The 20,637-nt window shown below is 39.2% G+C and overlaps 1 protein-coding gene across 1 annotated transcript in view; it reads right to left on the bottom strand.

Moving 5' to 3' along the window:
* The window catches only part of AK9 (adenylate kinase 9), a 2,653,312-nt gene that overhangs the window by 2,371,271 nt on the left and 261,404 nt on the right, over positions 1–20,637 (bottom strand). The gene's annotated exons all lie outside the window — the stretch shown is intronic.

The following is a 20,637-nucleotide window of genomic DNA, read 5'->3' as shown; positions in this document are numbered from 1 at the left end:
AGTAGAAGGCAAGAGGAGTCTGAGGGGGATCTATGGCTACAGCAAGCCAGCCAGTAAAATCCCACGTTACTATGGCGGTGCCTAGTGTTGCAGGCATATGATATGACACTGCAGCACTGTACTGGGGTTAGCAATGCCAATGCAGCTGGGATCTTAAGACAGGGAATGGGGTAATGTATTCCCAGATAGGCTCATTCATCTCAAGCAACATTTCTCAATGGGCATTTGAAAAACTAGCTTGAGTCTTCGAAGGGGGGAGAGGTGTGACAAAAGGCGGTACTACTACTACAGCTAGCTGGAATTTTGTAAATAATTATATGTCATTTGTGAATATCAAACTGATTTGTACAAATGTGTGTAATGAAAAGTTATTTGTAAAGTGCTTGTGTTTGAAATGTATCAATAGTGTCCCCTACTGGAGAGAACAGAAATGTACATGCACTATTGCAATGGTTTAAATGTATATGTTTTAATACAGGAAACTAAAGGGTTAACCTCAGTCCAGCAAACTTAAAAAATATATATCTGAAATTAAATCACTTTACAAGCTAGGCCATAAAGATGCTATCTCACAGGTTTCAATGCAGCCAGGAACACAATGTCTGTACTAAGAAGCTTTCTGTATTGTCTTTGGGGTGAACTAATTGCTAATCTGGAAGCATGGAGGTTTGCAATTGTTTTAGGACTACTAGTACCTGCCAAATATCTGAGCTATATTTTAGATATTTTAACAGAATAGTAATTCTCTTAGATTTAGTCAGGAATATAGTGAAGCTTAGTTTAGATATTGTTTTTTCTTTATTGTTGTAAATTCTCTTTTTAAAGATGGGCAAAGTTGGAGTTTTTTTTTTTTTAATTTCTGAAGCAACAATGGTGTAAGGCTTAGAAGTCTTTTTCAAACTTAAACACTCCCCATGATGGCTGTAAGACACGATCTGCCTTTCCTGGGGCAGGGTTTACAGCATTCTACCTTTTCCATGCAACTTTTGTGGCATCCTTTAATAGGTTTGTCAAAGTGGAAAGCACTAGGAGGACTGTGGGATGAAACTGACAGTTTTCTGAAGACATTTCTGTGAAAAAGGGATGGAATTAGAGGTCAACTTTTTATTGTGTTTTAAGTTACAAACATTCTTTAAATGTGGCATCTTCAAGGAGAGATAGAGGAGAACTAGTCCGTTTCTTCATCTGAATCTTCCACTGGAGACTAACACTGAATCAATATTTTTGGTGTTTCTAAGAGCTGTTTGGGGGCTTTTGAAATCAGTCTCACTGTCGGATTAGTACAGCACCATGTTAACTGAAATCAAAAAGCTTTTGGGAGAAGCATGCAAAGGTGCTTGACATATTTATTGAAGACAAAAATACCCAACAGGCCTAAATGACCTACATGCAGACTCCAAGGATAGACTAGTAGTTGTAAACACCAGTGGAAGTGATACCAGAGGTACCAGCATTAAAACAGTGGAGTAGTGATGGGCTCAAAACTGTGGAACCAGAAACCTTGGCACTTGCACTGATGCTGTCAAAACTGATATCTGGGGAATGATATCTAAAAGGGATGGTATAAAACACTGCTGTCTGCAGGACCATTAATAATGTTAAATACAACAATGCCAGAAAAAGCAGTGTCAGATAAGAAAGCAACTCGTTGTCAGGGCCCCAGATGCCTGCATTAGAAAAGGCTTTACTGGCACTAGAGGACGCAGTATCCTGAGGGAACAGGTATGGGAAGAAACATGAGCAATGTTGGCTACAGCAAAACAAGTGCTGGCAATGGAATCATGGGAGCTGGTGGCAAAGGCACTGGCGAAAATGAAGCTCCAGGTAGGAATGCTAGTATTCCAAATCAACGTGGCAAGAAGAAGCAGACAGAAACCTAAGTAATACTCATGATGCTGTCAAAGCTGTTGTCTGGTAAATAACATCTGAAACAGATGGTTCCACTTCCACTTACCAACATCTTCTCATGTTTTGGGACTTTAAAATAGCTTTTATCAATTTATCATATTTAATAAAGGGAACAGGCAGACAATAAAGGGACCTGGCTGTATTCCCCTCCCAGGGTGCACAGTCTAAGAGGCAACCACACTAACTTCAAATTAGAAGATTCCACAATAAAAACTGTTAAAACTACAAGAAAAATCTAGCCTAGCTAGGGTTTCCACTGTGTGATTTTTTAAACCTCTTGTATTAGAGGAACATGCGATACATGCAAATTACCCCTTAAGGACATCAGGTGTTTCAGCTATATGGCATTTCTGAATGTTCATGACTTTTTTTCTTTTTAAGTCTTATTTGCGTATAGCACAGGAGGTTAGGTCAATAGGAAACAGTCCATCGTAAGTACCACTGTTAACTGAGATGGAGGAGTTCCTTGGCTCTCTAACTGAGGATCAGAAACCATACTATCTCACAGAGGGGATGCCAGATCTTACAGCAGAACTAAAGAGTGCTCTGAAAATCTCCACTTATTTTATTGGAATGATCATCCAAAAACCATGTGTTGACAAGCAAGAGTCACAGCTTCTTTTGAAAATGTCTGACATCTTGACAACTGTAAAAAACGCTTTTTTAAGGATCTATTCCAAAAGAAGAAACTTGTTACTAACTGTTAATTTATAATTTATATGAAAATAATGGTCACAATATGTTTCAGTACTGGTAAAAAAGGAATAATACCTGAATATTTCACATGAGATATTACCTTTTTCTTTAGATGGCCAGTTCATTTTAGCTTAACACACACTGCAAAAATGAATGAATGAATCTCTGTCTAAAGAAAAAAACTGTGATCCTTCTTAATGTATCAACTTTTTAAACACAGTTTTATGGGTAATAATATATATTTATTCAACATTTCAATTTCAGCATTTATTTGCCTTTTCTCTCCAGTTTAAATAGAATCATGTCTAGCCAGCTTCTTCTCAGCAAAAGTGGTCTAATTCCTTCAACATTTCTTCCTGTCCTTGATGTAGAGGATATGACTGGGTCAACAATCATAACTGGTTTATTATGTATTCAAGACATGGAAGCCAAGAAATTTACCTCGAGAGCAAAGCTTGAGAGGTGAATCTTGGCGTCCAAGTTGAGAACACGTAATTTAAGATTATAATCTGAGACTCATCCATTATTCTTTGTAGTGCATGGATCCTTATCTGCTCTATGTACTACTAGTTACAGTAAAAAAAAAGTGTTTGCTGTCTTTCAAAGCTGTAAAGTCAGAAGGGCAGTGTGTGTTACACAGTATTTACATATACACTCACCTTCCTATGCCTGTGAACTTACAGATTTTTGCACAATGTCCAGATTTTTGTTTCATTTGTTTGGTCCATTCCTCAAAGCTTGTGGATTTCAGATAAATCATGGTGGACTGAAGTCACGGAATAGTGACATCTATTTGAGTTTCAGAGTTTGTATCCTTCAGGGAAAATGCAGGTGAACACACATCCTGTTATTCAACCTACCAAATTTGTAAGAAGTAAGGACACCTTATCAGTATGGCTAGCAGGCAGAACCAAATCTTTTATTCTGCCATTGTCATTTGCTGGTCAGTATTGGTCAATTTTACTGCCTATCCCAAGATCCAACCTTAAAGTGGGGGGGGGGGGTGCTTAACATTTGTTAAGGTCGGGTCTCACGCGACTCTAGTACTTAACTGATTTGACTTTTTCTGACTATTGGAGCGTAAACAATGCTCTCCATGTACTACAAGTACCTTTAACATCTGCAGAGTCCAATATTTTATGGATACTCCTGTTAAGTTTTAATACAATATTGATTGTAAAGTGTGTTTTTGTCTCTGAATTTCAGTTCACTCAATATAGTGTCACTGCTCCCAGTAGAAAAATCAAATGTCATAGATTTCACTTCAAGTTTTATCTCTACCAGAAATTTGTTAACTTTCTACCTATGTGGAGGTTTAGTGCTATGCAAACAAAATATTTGCTCTATACTCTCCATCTCTCTCTGCTGCCTTCCTCAGCAAGAAAATGGTGCAATTACTAGACACTAAACTTTCCTTTAGCCATTTAAATGTATGCTTTCCTATAATATTGCTTTTTCTTATTTCAACACATTCTATGAGGCCAGCTCTACCTTAATCATGGGATTTCTTTCTTGCTTAAATGAACATTTAGCAGTCATGTATTTTTTTTTTCCCAGTGAACTGTAAAACATATTAGCACTGGTGTCATTGTTATGCATAAGTTATGTACTGACAAGCACATTAGATTTAGTTGGTATCTGTCTGATCAGTGGAAACCTGTAGACTAGTCAATGAAGTTACAAACTGCACAGCAACAACAAAAATTGTCACTGTGCAATAGCCTGTGGTTATTACATCAGTCTGACCCAGATAAAACACGAGCTCTTCCACAAGGCATACCTCTATGAAAGCTTTCACTGAGAATATTGTCATTGTAAAATAGCCTGTGGTCACTACATTGAGCCCTAACCCTGACAAAGCAGGAGCTCTGCCACTTGATTTTATTCTAGGCAGATATGCTTTATGTATGCTGAGCCTGTGACCTTTAGAAAGTATATATGAAATTTCACTTGCTAAGGCTTTGGTATGTGCAACATTCCTTCCATGTACTGTTTAATTCGATGAAAGCTTACTAACTGATGTTTTTATAATCTATTTATCAATGCAGTGCTACATTTTGATAATTTCATCTCTACAGAAATATACAGTGTATAACTGTGGTTCTCTATCAGTATACCTCCTTACTAACCAAGTTTTGACTATACATTCATAAACTTCTTTATCTTCTCTTAACTCATAGAACAGCCCATATTCTCTTATTCTGACTTTCCATGGTCCTTCCTCCCTTTCTTAGAATAAACTAGCTACCTATATATTAACTTTATTGCCTCCATATAATATTTCAGTTTAGTAAAGTTTTTTTTCTTTTCTTTCCTTTCAGAACCTGTTGTCACTACATCAATCTCTGGCCATGACATAGCAGGAACTCTGCCACAAGGCACACTTCTGTAAATGTTTTCACTGTGACTATTAGCATTGTGAATGTAAGCAAGTATAGCATGAACAGCCTTGCTGTTTATTAACTTTAACTAATCATATACTTTCCTGCCCTGTGCTAGAAACTGGTTATGACATTCCTCCCAAAGGAGTAGTCCTTGCACACTAAATCCACTTTTAAGCTGGCCACTATCCTTTTAAAAATAGATTACACTGTATATGCCAGTTACTTTGTCTCCCTAGCTTCTGGCTGTCTGCATTCAGTACATGAAACAACCTTGTTAATTGCTCTGTACCCGCTATAAACTGATGGATGTCTGTAATAACTGGCCTAAAGGTGGGAATCCCACTCTGCAACACTAATCTACCCTTCCCCTAAAATCCCACCCACCTCACCTTACTCTAGCATTATACTTCCCACATAAACCCATCATTTGCGACACTCATTACCTATACATTCTCAAACAGCTTTACTACTATCAGAAAACACTTTTGTTTCTATTCTCATATTTCCTACTTCTATCAAACATTTAACATAACTTCCAGCTGCCCTTCTCCCTCCAGTGCTACTTTGCACTATATTCTCTCACACGCAGACTCCTCACCAACTGTAACTGCAGTTCATTTCTCAGTAAAACTCCCTCTTCCTTTCATCTCTGTAATCTTCTCTCATATGCTACAATCAGATTAATATTTATTTCTCATCTGTTCTTCTACAATATCTCTCAGTCTTTATATTATCTATCTATACTGCTTATACCCCTCAATCTTTCTACATACATACACAAATAAATCATTATTTTTTCTTACTACCCTTCCTTACTATACCTATTATACACTGTTAACAGACTTCTCACCATATAAACTGATCCTCGTTCATATCAATATTTTCCTATACCTACCGTCTTATTCTACTTTACTCCTCCCATTAATCTCTACTACCTATAACTCCATCCCTCCACACTCCTCCCACCACACTGTCACCTGTCCATAAATACTTCTAAAGCATTACTGTTTTCTACATAAATGTTTTACATCTCTCCACTTACCATTATACTATACCTAATCTCAGCAGGGCTGAACTTCTCATCTCATTCCTCAAATTGAATAATCACAAGTATGTGCCCATCATAGGTCTATATGTTATCATCAACCCACTTTTTCCCATTTTCTACATGGGGTTGGGGTGTTGTGTTAACTGTCAACATCTCTCTTGATTCAATGCTACACTCCTGCCTTCTTCGACGCTCATGCCTGACTGTTTCAGATCTTCTCACGTAAAATCCATTCACCTCTTTGCTGAGTGGATGTCCTCATTTCCTCTTACCTTATAGGATCATAGGAAGTTACTAGGCTAATGGCCCTAGAGCCTTTACAAGCCTAGCCAAGTTCCCCTTGTTACCACAATCAGCACCTATTGCCCCTGTCCAAGAGAGACACAGGTGGAACCCCAGGGGTGAATTTACCCATCCAATCATCCAGACTGCTTTTGAAGAGGGCCAATGAGGTGCTCTGTTTGACATAAAGTGGGAGTCTGTTCCAATGGTGTGGTAACCTCTGGGAGACAAATCTGTCCCTCCAGCAGATTCTATTAAAGTCACATACCAGGTTAACTCACTACATCTGAGTGACGCCTCCATGTGCATCTGCAGTTAACTCCTACTGACACCTCTAGGCGTCAAATATTGCTTGTTCATATTTGCATCAATATTTCCAAAACCATGCTATGTACAAAGTTTTAAAAGATTTAATCTTAAAACTTACACAATGGCAAACTCAGCTGCATTAATATTTGACCTATGTCTAGTTGCGGGTAAATAGATATTAACTGTTGTTTTTATGATATTAATTTAAATAGATATAATTTTCACATTTTTCTAGATATCACAACAACCAAGAAACGCAGACAGGACTCCTTAGCCTCATATGAAAGCTCTCAGTTAGATGAGTAAAATGCTGGTGACAGTATGTGGCTGCTGAGATATTGTAAGTTGTTTACAAAATATTACAAATGTAATAGTTACTGTGTTTACTATGACTTATAAATTTCAGTGTATGACCTAGAATCAAAAGAATACTACTACTACAAAAATAGTTTGTGGTGACGAGTTTGCCATTTATACTTCTTTCTTAATCTCTATGTTTCCAGAAATATGAACATTTGTATGAAATGTGAGGACGTAATATGATTCTGTCAAAAGGAGTAGCCTCTGCCCATTGGAAGTTACAGTGTAAACTTCATGAGCTCCATTGGAGTGAATGAGATAAGGTCTTTAGAGAGAGAGAGTAACCCATGTGCCATTTGACCTGCAGATGTGCAGCATTTCCAATAAAGCAGGGTCAGAAATTGCCCTATATGCAAGGCAGAGATTGCTTCTGAGTAGTCTGTATGAAACAGAATAAAGTAACAGTGATTTCAGCTGATCCACACAGGAAAGATGCTGAAGACCTTGAATTTTCCTTGTGAGGAACTTTTATGGTCTCTCCAATTTCTGCAGGTGCTTGGAAAGGTATATATCAAAAAGGGGATTATAGTCGATTGTTGGCCTGATGAGGGAAGAGTACAGGGAGGTTATAACTTTTTTTCTGGAGGCAATGCCCTTACTTATGAGAAGAGCAATATAGAATACCCTTCTTACCACTGTGGAGACATGATGATCAAAGGAAAGGTTGCTGTCAAGCTGTGTGCCTAGGTCTCTCACCATTGAGTTCATACTTAGGGTGTTGCTATTGATGTGGTAGTTAGCAGGAACATTGCCCTTACCAAAAGGGATGATAATACTTTTTTTGGCATTGAGTTTAAGGCCATGACTTTGGCACCAATCATTTATTTGCATAAGACCCTCGTATAGGATGTTGGCACCATTTGGACATTCCATGACTGCTCCCAGTTTGCAGTCATCAGCCAACTTTGTCAGCCACAGACCTTTAGTTTTTTGCTTCTACTTCAGAGAAATAGATTCTGAACAGCAGAGGTCCCAGGACTGATCTGTGTGGAGCACCACTGGCTACGGGTCTGCTGTTGGAGGTGGATTCCCTTATTTTGACTGCATGGATTCTATCAGTGAGCCAGCTGGCATCCCACCTAATGATATAAGGGTTGATACCTATCTGGGTGAGTTTGTCAATGATGCCTGAGTTGGGTATAGTGTCAAAAGCCTTGGCTAAGTCTAGGTAGGCTGTATGCACAGATTTCCCCTCGTCCAGGGCCTTGGTGACTGACTTGAAGAAGTCTACCAGGCTTAACAGGCATGATCTTCCTTTGACAAATCCAAACTGGGTAAGGTCAAGTGTTTGGAGATTACCTATATCTTTGTTGATAAGGTCCATGATGATTCACTCCATGGCCTTGCAGATAAGGCTAGTCAGGTTAACAGGTCTATAGCTCCCAGGGACAATGGAAGCACCACCTTTGTGCAAGGGGATAATGGTGGCCTTTTTCCATTCAGGTGGGATGAAGCCGGTGCTTAGAATAGACTGAAGAGTACCCAATGGTGTTGCTAATTCTTGCTGGAGTCCATGTGGGAAGCAGCCAGGGATGCTATCAGGTCCCATAGATGCTGTGTTTTTTTGGTCATGGAAAGGGCATTTACAATTTGCTCTTTAGAGATACAAGGTAGGGGACGTTTGGTAGGGATGTCATGGGGTATGTGTGGTGGGGATAGGGGAGTGAAGTTTTCACAGAACCTGTCAGCTAACAGGTTAGCTATGTCCACAAGCTCAGTATATGTGATATCATTAACTACCAGATCAGTGCAAATCTGGGTCTTTCCTTTTAGGTTACAGATGTAACGAGCAAATGCCTTATGACTGTTTTTAGTTGAGGAAGCTAATTTGGATTCATAATTTGCTTTGGAGGACTTTACAAGAAGTCTTATTTGCTTGTTTAAGCTGAGGAGGGAGTGTTTCCAGTTTAGGGCCTGCTACCTCTTACCCTTAGACAGCAATTTCTTCCTCTTATTGTAAAGCCTGTTAAGGGCAGTTGTCCAACAGGCAGGTTTGCTCTTCCTTGAAAAGCTTGTCTTGATCCTATCTGGTATGGGCGAGCCAATAGAGTTATATCTTCTTCCCGTCTGTCCCAAATCTTCTTCACCAAATTGTTTTCTGCTTTTCTGCACATGTGCCTGAACCACTGTAATCTGTGCTTTTTGATGTTTTTCTGCAATTAGAGCTACTCTGGCTTCTGCTCTTAGGTCCTCATTTCTTCATCTGTCCCACACTGCACATCCTACCAGCCATCTCAGGCACTTCATCTCCATCACCTCTAGTTTCCTCATCTGCACTGCCTTTACTGCCCAGCTTTCTGTATCATACAGTAGTACTGGTCACACTACTGTTTTGTACACCTCATTTTTCAGTTTCTTTGGCAATCTTCTGTCATATATTATACCTGACACTCTACAACAGTTGACTATAGCCCTTGATTCTAACTTTGACCACTTCATTTAGACTTCCCTTCTCCTCAATCACCCCTCCCAGATACTCAAAGCTATTAACCTATTCCACTATCTTCCCTTCTATTTCAGTTCTTAACATCTTCTGATTTCCCCAATTTGCTGCCATTACCACTGTCTTATCTGTATTTAGTTTCATCCCACGTGCCTTCAGTTTTGCATTCCATTCCCCTATTCTTTGCTGAAGTTCTTGCTCAGAGTCTGCCTGTAATGCCACATCATCTGGATACAGCAGCTATATTGATCTGTCCCCTCCGACTTGCTTGCTAATGTAGTCAGTCACCAGTATGAACAGTGGGGGTTTCAGAGCTGAAACCTGATGTACAGCGACTCCCACTGGGAACCCTTCTGTGAGACTGAACATTGTTCGTACTTGGGTTATTGGATCCTTGTACATAGCCTGCACTAATTCTACCAGTTTGTCTGGGACTTCAAACCACTGCAGTACTGCCCAAATCAGTTTTCTTGGGACCTTGCCATATGCTTTCTCCACTGAATGCCCAGTTGGACTCTTTCCTCATCACTAGCTTCTTCTCAACTATCTGTCTCACTGCAAGCATATTATCAGTTGTGCTGCATCCTGATCTGAATCCAGACTTATCATTTCCCATCTTACTTTCTACTACTCCACGTATCTGTTTATCAATTACCCTTTCCAGAACTGTCATGCAATGTGACAGGAGACTGATACATCTGTACTGCCCACAGGTGTGGATGTCGCCTTTGTTCTTGTACACTGACATGAGTATGGATATTCTCCAGTCATCTGAGATATGTCTTTCTCTCTACACTGCTATGAGTACTGTAAGGAGCCATTATCTCCCCTATCTCACCCAGCATCTTTATCATATCTGCTGTGACCTCATCTTAGCCCATGCTTTCCCTGATGTCATTTTTTTAGTGCTATTCTTACTTCTTCAAGGGTGGGCTCCTCTTCTTCTCCTCTCATTGCAGGCTATATCTGGGGCAGTAGAGCTTCTCTGGGGTTTTCTTCATTTAGAAACTACTGGAAGTAATCTTTCCATCTGCCTTTGATATCCTGTGGACTGGTGAGCAGTTTGCTGCTGGTATCCCATATGAAGGGTGCCTGACTATCTTCTTCATCTTTCTGTCTTTGCCTTGCAACCTGATATACTTTTTTGCACCACCTACTAAGTCACTTTCCAGAAGCTGGTAGTGTGTCTCTGATGCCCTATTCTTTGCTATTGCAACTCCTTTCTTAACTTCTTTGTTAGCCAAACAGTAGTCCTTCCTAGCCTGGCCGGTGTTTTCTATCTCCCACTTTTTCCTGCACTCTTCCTTTCTTTTGATGACTTCCTGGACGTCTGCATTCCACCATCAGCTTTCCTTATGTACTTTATTTCCATACCTGGCTTGCCCACATAACTATTCAGTAGTCCTCACATATGCTGTTGTGAAGTGCTGCCATTCTTCTTCCACTCCACCTATTTCCTCCTCTTTTTGGGGTGATTACAAACAAAAACACACCTAACAACCACATTTCAATTTCCTCTTTCCCACACAACAACATTCAAACAAAACTCCACTCAAGTACACCCATATTCACTGAAAGTGGCATACACCATACTAAAAGATGCACATACTTAAAAACTATCAACCTGTCATTCGGTTAAACTTACCTTTGCTATTTCTCATTCGATAAAATTGCCTTCCATTGAAATAACCACCATTCAACTAAACATGGATCCATATACGTGTGTGTGTGTGTGTGTGTGTGTGTGTGTGTGTGTGTGTGTGTGTGTGTGTATATGGGTCTACTTCAATTCATTGAATCCCATTTCGTCGAAATTTAATTTCACTGAAAGTTCATTACATCGACAAGCATTTGCCCCCTTCCCCAATGTTGTGCGACCCTGGAGTTGACATATATAGTAGGGGGGGTGGGGGGCGAAGCCCCCCACCTACAATGCTTGTCGATGTAATGAACTTTCAGTGAAATGAAAGTTCGACGAAATGAGATTCAATGAATTGAAGTAGACCCGTATATATATATATATACATATATATATGTGTGTGTGTGTGTGTATATATAAAATTATATTCAAACAACAAAACTTATATATATATATATATATATATATATATATATATATATATATATATATATATATCTATGTGAGCCCTGAGTAATTCCTTGAACTGCTGTGTTTTTCTCCAGTCAATTTCCAGGTCTTCAGCCTAGTCTCTGTTGACCTTAGAGTCTTCTCTGGCCAGTACTTGCAACTTATTGTGGCAACCAGCAGTTTAGGCGGTGGGCTGACTGTTGCATTGGGAATGACCTTGCAATCATTGATTCTACCCCAGTACCCTTTCCTTACTAAGAGGAAGTCTACCTGAGCTCCATGTTGGCTACTCTTGTATGTGATCATATGACTGTCTCTTTCTGAACCATGTGTTGGCTACTATCAAGCCATTTGCCAGACAGAAGTCTAGAATGGCTGCTACTTCTTTATTCTTGTTGCCCCACCCAAGTGGACCCAGGAAATCATCATATCCTGTTCTGCCTTTCCCAATATGTGCATTCAAGTCACCCATTATCAACACCAATTCATGTTGTCCTGCTTTATCTCGTAGGTTCTGCAACTGGTGTATGAATGCATTTTTTCCTCACTATCACAACCCTGCTGTGAGGCATAGGCTGAGATTATGAATACTGCCCTATCATTGCACTGGAGTCTGATTGATGAATCCCTTACTGCCTTCTGAAGCCTTTCTCTCATCACAATTCTGACACCATTTCTAGCCTGTTCTCCTCCTGAGTAGTAGACTTTGCTGCCTTTCCATCTTGTCTCTTGGATGTATAGGATGTCCGGCAATTATTAGTTCATGTTTGTTAAGTTGACTGGTTTTATATCCAGCTTTTGCTCAACAGAGCTATTCCAGGTAACCCAGGCTGGGCAGTAACTTATTGACCAAGGGCTGCTGGGCTTTATGGCAGGCACACACTAGCCAGTAGGAGCACATACACCCCTCCCATCATTAGCATGGGTTCCCTGGCATAGGTATCATCATGTCCTCCACTTCCAAGCTGCATCCTGTCAGTGAAACTACATTGAGTGCAGCAATTCTTAGTTCATGTTTGGCAGGTCGATTGGCTTTATATCCAGCTTTTGCTCAACAGAGCTATCCCAGGTAACCTAGGCTGGGAAATAGCTTATTGGCCAAGGGGTGCTGGGTTTTATGGTGGGCACACACACTAGCCAGTAGGGGTATATACACTCCTCCCACCATTAGCATGGATCCCTGGCATGGGTCTGAGTAAGCCGGGTACTCGACCCACTTATCACCGGTAACTGCCCAGGCCCATTTGGCGGCATTAGTTAACATGACTGAATCACCTAGAGCCATTACTTTACACTGTCAAGTGGCTAGCCCTGCCATAGTGTGCAGTCTGTGATCCATGTTCTCTTATCTTCAGGATAATGCTTACCACAGTAGATACCCAAAGCAGTTGGGATGTGCAACTCTTCACCCTGTAGGGCAGCATGTAGAATCTGTGCTGTTGCCCACAGCTCCTTTCATTGATGTGTTTGAGATGGAAACACTCAGCATGTTTTTTTGAAGGTGGGAGGAACCTACACAGACACAGGGAGGACATGCAAGCTCCAAACAGGCATTGGCCAGAGGTCAGAATCGAAACTTGTACCTTGTGCATGGGGGACGAAGACATTAACCTTTATGCCAACTGGTCTCTGTGATCCATACATACCATCTGGTAACAATATTCACGTCCTGTAAAAGATCCAACAAATTCAATTCAGGTATACGGCCTCCCTCAATTTGTCAAGACTACACATATAATTAACAAGGCCACATCTAGAAATTCCATCCTAGATGGGATTTTAATATAAACCCCAAATAATGTTGCCATAAGTACCACCTTACCAGATAGCCTAAGTGACCACCAGCTATGCTATTTAATCAGATGCCCCAGAAGGTTTATCACTATAACACATTCAGAAACCTCAGTAACTTTAATAAAGAAACTTTTACTTCCAGCCTGTTCCAGATAAACTTGGCTCCACTTAAAACTCTTCCACTTGATGAAGTAGTGGACACATTTAATACAATATTTATAAGTATCTTGACAGAGCAAGGCCATTAAGATTCAAAAAGAGTTAAAAACAAACCTACAACTTGTAGCTCTACAATGCTCTTTGCACTAAGAAAGTGTGATATAATGGTTAGACTTTTAATTTAAATACATTTCCTTCTTTCCCGAATATGTCAAGCGTATTCCTTAGAAATCAGCAGCTATACTGGTGGCAGTGTACTGCAGCGATGTAAACTCAGAACGAAACTTAATTCTATGCAACACAAAATTCGTTCTGAACGTTTCCATTTCTTAATAACAAGGGCTAGGTCATACAAGCTGCACAGTGTTATTATGTGACACAATTTCAAGTTATATAGGAACTGAATGTTAAGGGATTTTATATACTTGATGTGTGCACATTGTATGGTTAGTTTGACATGTTTTTTCAGATGCGAATTCAGAAGCTTTCCACACAGAGAACCCATTGCTGCAACTGTAAACATTTCTCCATTCTCCCCAGCCCCCCAGAAATGCACACACATTGGGATTTTACATTTTGAACTCATGTATGTAAGTTAGGGATGCACTCATTCTCTATGATCTTTTATTTATTTATTTAACAGACTTGTTGTCATTGCTTTTGCAGTGACTGACTGGAAAGAATGTGACTGAAACATTGTGGCAATATGCCATCTGCTGTTGTTGTTGTTTCTTTTTTCTTCTAAAGCAGTACATCTTTGTCATCAGAACCTCTCAATGGTATTTTGGGCTAATAATCTTCCTGACAAGATGGACTGTGTGCCATCCCCAAGTTCAGGGAGGAATTTGTTGCAGGTTAAGCCCTTACCCACTATGACATTTCCTGCTGGGCTCTTCTCTAATAGTGTACTAGTAGCATCTTCCCACTGAATGGTATGCCTTTCATTTTGGATGATAAAAGTGTTTTCCTGAAATTTACTGCAAATACCCATAAGAGACACAGTAGCAAACTCTGACCTCTAGTTAGTCATACCCTCCACTACTTTTCTGTAAAGAGAGACTGCATAAAATCCAGCAAGCCCTCCCTGTCATACCACAACAACACTCTTATTAATCACAGTTGATTTTATATTAATGATGACAGTGGTGTGCATATGGATGGCAGCCCCTTTGATAGATGTGGACTTTTCTCTCTCACTAGCAATTAATTTTAGTTTTATAAAAGAAAAATGTATTTTAGTTTTATACAGTTCAAAGTTTGATACAAGTTCAAATGTTAACTTAAGTAAAACACTATTGCTCTGGTTATATTTTCTGTTTAATATTTTGTCTGTTCTTCAATTTGCGTTTGAATGTTGGTATCCCACAATTTCACTGGAGTGGGTGGGGTTATATAATAATGTATGCAAATTTTATGTTAATCAGTGTACAGATTTTTGGTCAGATGTACCTACTTTTCATGGGCCTTTGTCCAGATTTTTGATGTTTCCAGGCTGACAGGTATGATTATCACTTAAGACAAAGGCAAATATAAATTTATGAAAAAGAAAACAAACCATACTAACATATTCCTAGTTGTAAACATTATTATACATCATGTATGTTTTTGTATAACTATCATCAATCCAATATTACATAAATTGCTCCATTCCTACCTTCCTTTAAATCTCACTCCTCCTCCAAAATATTATTTTGCATGTATTGTTCCCACAATTTAAATTTTGCCAATGTAATTTGCTCCTACCCTTTTCTAAATATTCCACTTTCAATTTTTTTAATCTCTGTTACAATATTCAATACTTCAAATACTGTCAGTTTGCACTTTGATTTCATTTTTCTAGTAATTGTTTTCTTTTGGCAGCCTTCAGAATTAAACTTCGCAAAGCCTTAATACATCAAGGAAATTCAGATCTTTAAATTAATAAAGCATCATCCATGAGACTGGATATTATCCTAGGGACACTGATATTTCATTTGAAAGATATAATCATTCCAATACTACATAAGTTGTTTAATGAATTACTGAGAAATGGATCTGGACTTGATCTACATCAAACCTCACACATAATTCATACATACAAAAAAGAGAAGAAAGAAGCATTAGAAAACTACAGACCTATTAAATTAACATCTGTTCTTCATAAATGTTTCAATAGGTGCTTAATAGAACTGATGAATAACACTGGATCATATTTCTCAGTAATTGATATAGAACAGAGATTTATCAAGGGAAGATCAACTAGGAGCAACAAGGTTAATTTGTTTTTTATTTTATAATAATTTTTTATAACCCAGTGGTGGAGATATTAGAACTGGGTTTAGCACCAGGTGTTATATACCTAGATTTATCTAAATCTTTTGATAAGTTATATTTTCCTTTTATATAGAACTGTCTTCATCTAAACAATGTTAACTGCTTTATAACCAGATGGATTACGGAATGGCTATCTAATAGAATGCAACGGATCAAATACAGAAACTTATCTGATTCTTTACCTGTATACTCATGAGTTTCCTGGGGATTTGTGAGTTTCCCAGGGATTTGTGCTGAAGCTAGTTATTTTATAATATGGTTTTTACTACCACTCCAAAAAAATAAATATTTCTGGTTCTGTAAATATGCTGATGACTGCAAGATAGGTTTTATACTGTATAATGAGCAATATTAAGCAGCTTTGAAAATGTATATGCAATCATTAGACAAACAGGCAATATCCAGTGGCCAACTGTTTAACAGAGGAATATAATGTTATGTAGTTTACAAATAAGATGGTAAAAAACATATATTTATCATCAGCTCCTTTGGTGGAAGTTAATCAATATAACGACTTAAGAATATTAATTACTTCAAATTTCTCATTTTGAAATTATGTAAAATCAGTATGTACTATAGTTTTGAAAAAAAACTTGACTATATTTTTAGGTCATTAACTACAAGACATGAAACTTGTCCAACAAGACTATTCAAACCTTGCATAAGTCCTCTATTTGTATATAATAATTTTTTTGTATGTATACTCAAGGTCAACTGAATTAATTGGAAAATGTATAGGTTCATAGGTATGTACTAGGGTATTGGCCCTAGGGCCTATACAAGCATAGCCAAAAAGGTATCCTGGCTTTCGCCACCCAAGAAAATTATTTTCCTGTGCCCCTGTCAAGCAGAGCCACAGAAGTGATCCCTGGGGTGAATTTCCTATTACCCATCCAATCATCAAGATTTTTCTTGAAGAGTGTTAATGAGGAGCTCTGTTTGACATAGATAGGTAGTCTGTTCCAGAGTATGGAAAGTCTCTGGGACAGGAATCTAACCCTCCAACATGTTCTGTTTATTGTGGTGACAAGGTTTAGGTCCCTAGAGCGTGTAGCTTGGAGGGATTGGGATTTCTTTAAGTGGAGCATGCCCAACAGCTCTGGGTTTGACATAGCTTTGTATGTTGGACAGAGATCACCTCTGAGTAGATGATATGCGACGGAGTAAAGCTGGTGTTTTTTGAGACGGTCTGCATAGGGCATCTGTTTGAGGCCAGTAATTCTCTTTGTGAGGTATTTCTGCAGCCTTTCCAGTTGTTGTAGATGTCTTGTGAGGTACATACCAAAAGGGGTGTTGTACTCTATAATGGGTCTAATGAGTGATGAGTAGAGGGGAACAATGACCTCTTTTTTTCTGGATGAGAAACCTTTTGTGATGAGGTGTGCCGCGTAGAAGGATTTCCTGACCACTGTGGTGATAAGATTATCAAAGGAGAGACTACTGTCCACCTGTGTCCCAAGGACTCTTATCACACTTTCAGTGTTAAGTAGACTACAGCCTATGTGGTAGTTCATGGGTGCAGACTTTTATCAACAGGGATGACAATGCACTTTCTGGCATTGAGCTTGAGACCACGGCTTTGACACCAGGCATCTGTCTCAGTGAGGTCCTTTTGTAGGATGTCCACATTGTTAGGAGTTTCAATTATGGCTCCTAGTTTGCAGTCAGCTGCAAACTTAGTTAGCCAAAGACCTTCTGTGTTAGCCCCTACTTCAGAGAAGTAGATACCAAACAGGAGAGGACCTAGGACTGAACCCTGTGGTACTCCACTTGTCACTGGTCTGAAGTCTGATTTGGAGTCTGCTACTTTCACAGTGTGGGTTCTGTCAGTAAGCCAGTTGGCAACCCATCTTGTGACATAGGGATTTATACTTAGTTTAGTGAGTTTATCTATAATTCCAGAGTGGGGAATTGTGTTGAACGCCTTGGCGAGATCTAGATGGGCTGTGTGAACCACCTTACCCTCATCTTTGGTTTTGGTGACTGCTTGAAAGAAGTCTATCAGGTTTAGAAGATGTGATCTGCCTTTTACAAACCCGATATATATATATATATATATATATATATATATATATGTATATATATATATATATATATATACAGAGAGAGAGAGAGAGAAAGTTCCCTAAAAGAATTGTTTCAGTTAGAGATCCTGATTATGAGAACAGATGTAAACATTTAAATTTCTATTCTGTTTATTACTGATACACGCAAGGAAGGTTAATAGCAACATATACTATTTTTCAAGATCCTGTAATGAGAGCTATGTTTAATGTGGATATCACGTCCATGAATAAGAATTTAAAATATAATAATTATGAAATTTTCAACTCATTCATGCAAATCTAAACTAGAATATTCTTATTGTATTAAATTGTCTACATTATGAAATAATATTCAGGTCAGTATATGTTTATCAAGCAGTACTGAAGTACTTAAGAATTTATTAGATAACTGGATGGGTGATAAAGTACATAATTCATATGTAATAGAGTTAGTGTTGCTAGTTGGCCTATCAGTCTGAACACTGTTTTTTTTTTTGTTTGTTTGTTTTTTTGTTTCTGGGGGGTTTCTTTGTGGTTATGAACTTATCTTGTATCCTAGCTTACAAAAATTATTTCCTTAGTTACATTCATTTGCTCACCCAATATTTCTGACAAAGTACTCTGTAGTAAATTTTTGAAGTCTGCTAACTTGTTATACTCCTAAAAAAAGAAGTTATGTACCTACCATAACGTTCCATGTTAGTTGTCCTTCATCTCGCCTTGCTTCTTGCTGGATGCATTCGGAGCCGATCCTTGGCTCTGACTCAGCCACTTTCTATAGCTCGAGAGGTCTTTACTGGCTCGAGGCTACCCCTTATCCCAGAATGCTCAGCATCAGCTACCCAGATCTCGTTTGAGATAGCTCACACTAGACATAATCATAGAAGATAATTCATTATTATTAAACCTGGATATACAGTAAATTGTCATGGTTTGCTTGGGAAGCAACTAAGAACAAAAACAAGTTAGCCAGTGAAACCACTGAAAAACTCCTCTCAATCCTCAAGGAAGGGGGAAAGAGGGAGGGACGAAAGAAGGATGGCGAGTTGAAGGACAACTAACATGGAACGTTACGGTAGGTACATAACTTCTTTAGGTTAAGTTGTCCAATCTTGCCTTCATTCTTGCTGAATGGGACAGCGTCCCTTGCACCTCAATCCTGGGTGGCTCATTGGAACAGACTCTTCAAAACCATGGAACCAAAGGAAGCCCTGCCCCGGGAGACCACATCTACGTTGTAATGAGAAATAAATGTATGAGGATCTGCCCAAGTAGCTGCTGCACAAATTGAATCTATGGGCAATCTAGATTGAAAAACTACCGAAGTAGCTACTGACCTGGTTCAATGACCTTTGGGTCTTACTGGAAGATCTTTTTGTCGCAAATGGTAAGTATAGGCAATGGTGTCTGATAACCATTTTGACAAGGTTACTTTAGAAACTGGAAGGCCTTTTTGTTGTTAGCAAATGAAAGGAACAACTGATCTGATTTTCTTAGCTTTTTGGTTCTACGGAGATAGAAACATAGTTGTCTAAGCAACATCCAGTTGGTGTAATCTGTATTCTGCCTTGTTGGAATGATTAGGGAAAAAGACAGGAAGTTCAATGGAGTGATTCAAATTGTGTTCTGAACAAACTTTAGGTAGAAAATATGGGTTGGTTCTCAGAAAAACTCTGTCTTTGTGAAAGGCCAGGTATGGAGGGCGAACACATAGGCATGGAGTTCTGAAACATGTCTGGCAGAAGTAATAGCAACTAGGAAGAGAGTTTTCCAAGAGAGAAATTTCAAAGAACATGATGCTGCTGGTTCAAAGGGTGGCAGTATCTCCAGAACCAAATTGAGATCCAAAGGTGGAAGGGGCTCTTTCACTGGGGGTTTAAGTAGAGATGTACCTCTCATGAAGGCCTTGCAGAGTTTATGAGACATTATTCTTGAGTTAAAAACTCTGATGTGAAAATTTGAAATGGCAGCTCGTTGTACTCTGATGGTAGTAGCAGCTGCACCAGATTGAAACAGTTCTGCTAAGAAATCCAAAATTTCATATAGAGGAGCTGTAAAAGGATCTAAATTCCTGGATTCTGCCCAGTAAGAGAATCTTTTCCATTTGCTAGCATAAACTTTTCTTGTAGTTGTCTTATGGAAGGAAACAATAATATCACACACTGCTGGGGAAATATTGGGGAGCCTATCTAAGATTGGAAGTGGAGTAACCAAGCTGTGAGCTTGAGAGATTGGAGGGATTGGTGTAATCCGCCTGATTGATGAATCAAGAGGTCCGGCACTGGGTCCAGAACCCAAGGCTGGGCTAGAAGGTGGGGGTAAAGGAACGGAAACCAAATCTGTTGAGGCCAATGGGGGCAATGAGTATCATCTTGCAACTCAACGATTTTGCTTTTTTGAATGACTTTTGGAATTAGGGGAACGGGGGAAATGCATAAAGGAGTCCCTGAGGCCAATCGTGGACTAGAGCATCCTGGGTGTCTGACCTGGAGGAGGAACAAGGGAGAAGTAGCTGCTGTATTTGATGTTGAGGGGAGAGGCAAAGAGATCGCAGCAAGGCTGGCCCCATTTGTGGAAAATAAGATCCACAATTTCCTGTTTTAGAGACCACTCGTGCAGCATGAGGATAGCCCTGCTGAGCCTGTCTGCTATTACGTTGGATTTCCCAGGGATATGCATTGCTGTCAGAAAACATTGGTAGGAAATTGCCCATTGCCACAGTCTGAGGTCCTCTCGGCACAAGGGGTAAGAACTGGTTCCACCCTGTTTGTTGATGTACCAAACCACTGACGTGTTGTCTGTCTGTA

Source organism: Protopterus annectens, chromosome 1.part0 (assembly GCF_019279795.1).
Source record: "Protopterus annectens isolate FY-2018-M chromosome 1.part0, PAN1.0, whole genome shotgun sequence".
Taxonomy (NCBI): domain Eukaryota; kingdom Metazoa; phylum Chordata; order Ceratodontiformes; family Protopteridae; genus Protopterus; species Protopterus annectens.
Note: the sequence above shows the minus strand (reverse complement) of the source record. Positions and strands in the feature narration are given on the sequence as shown.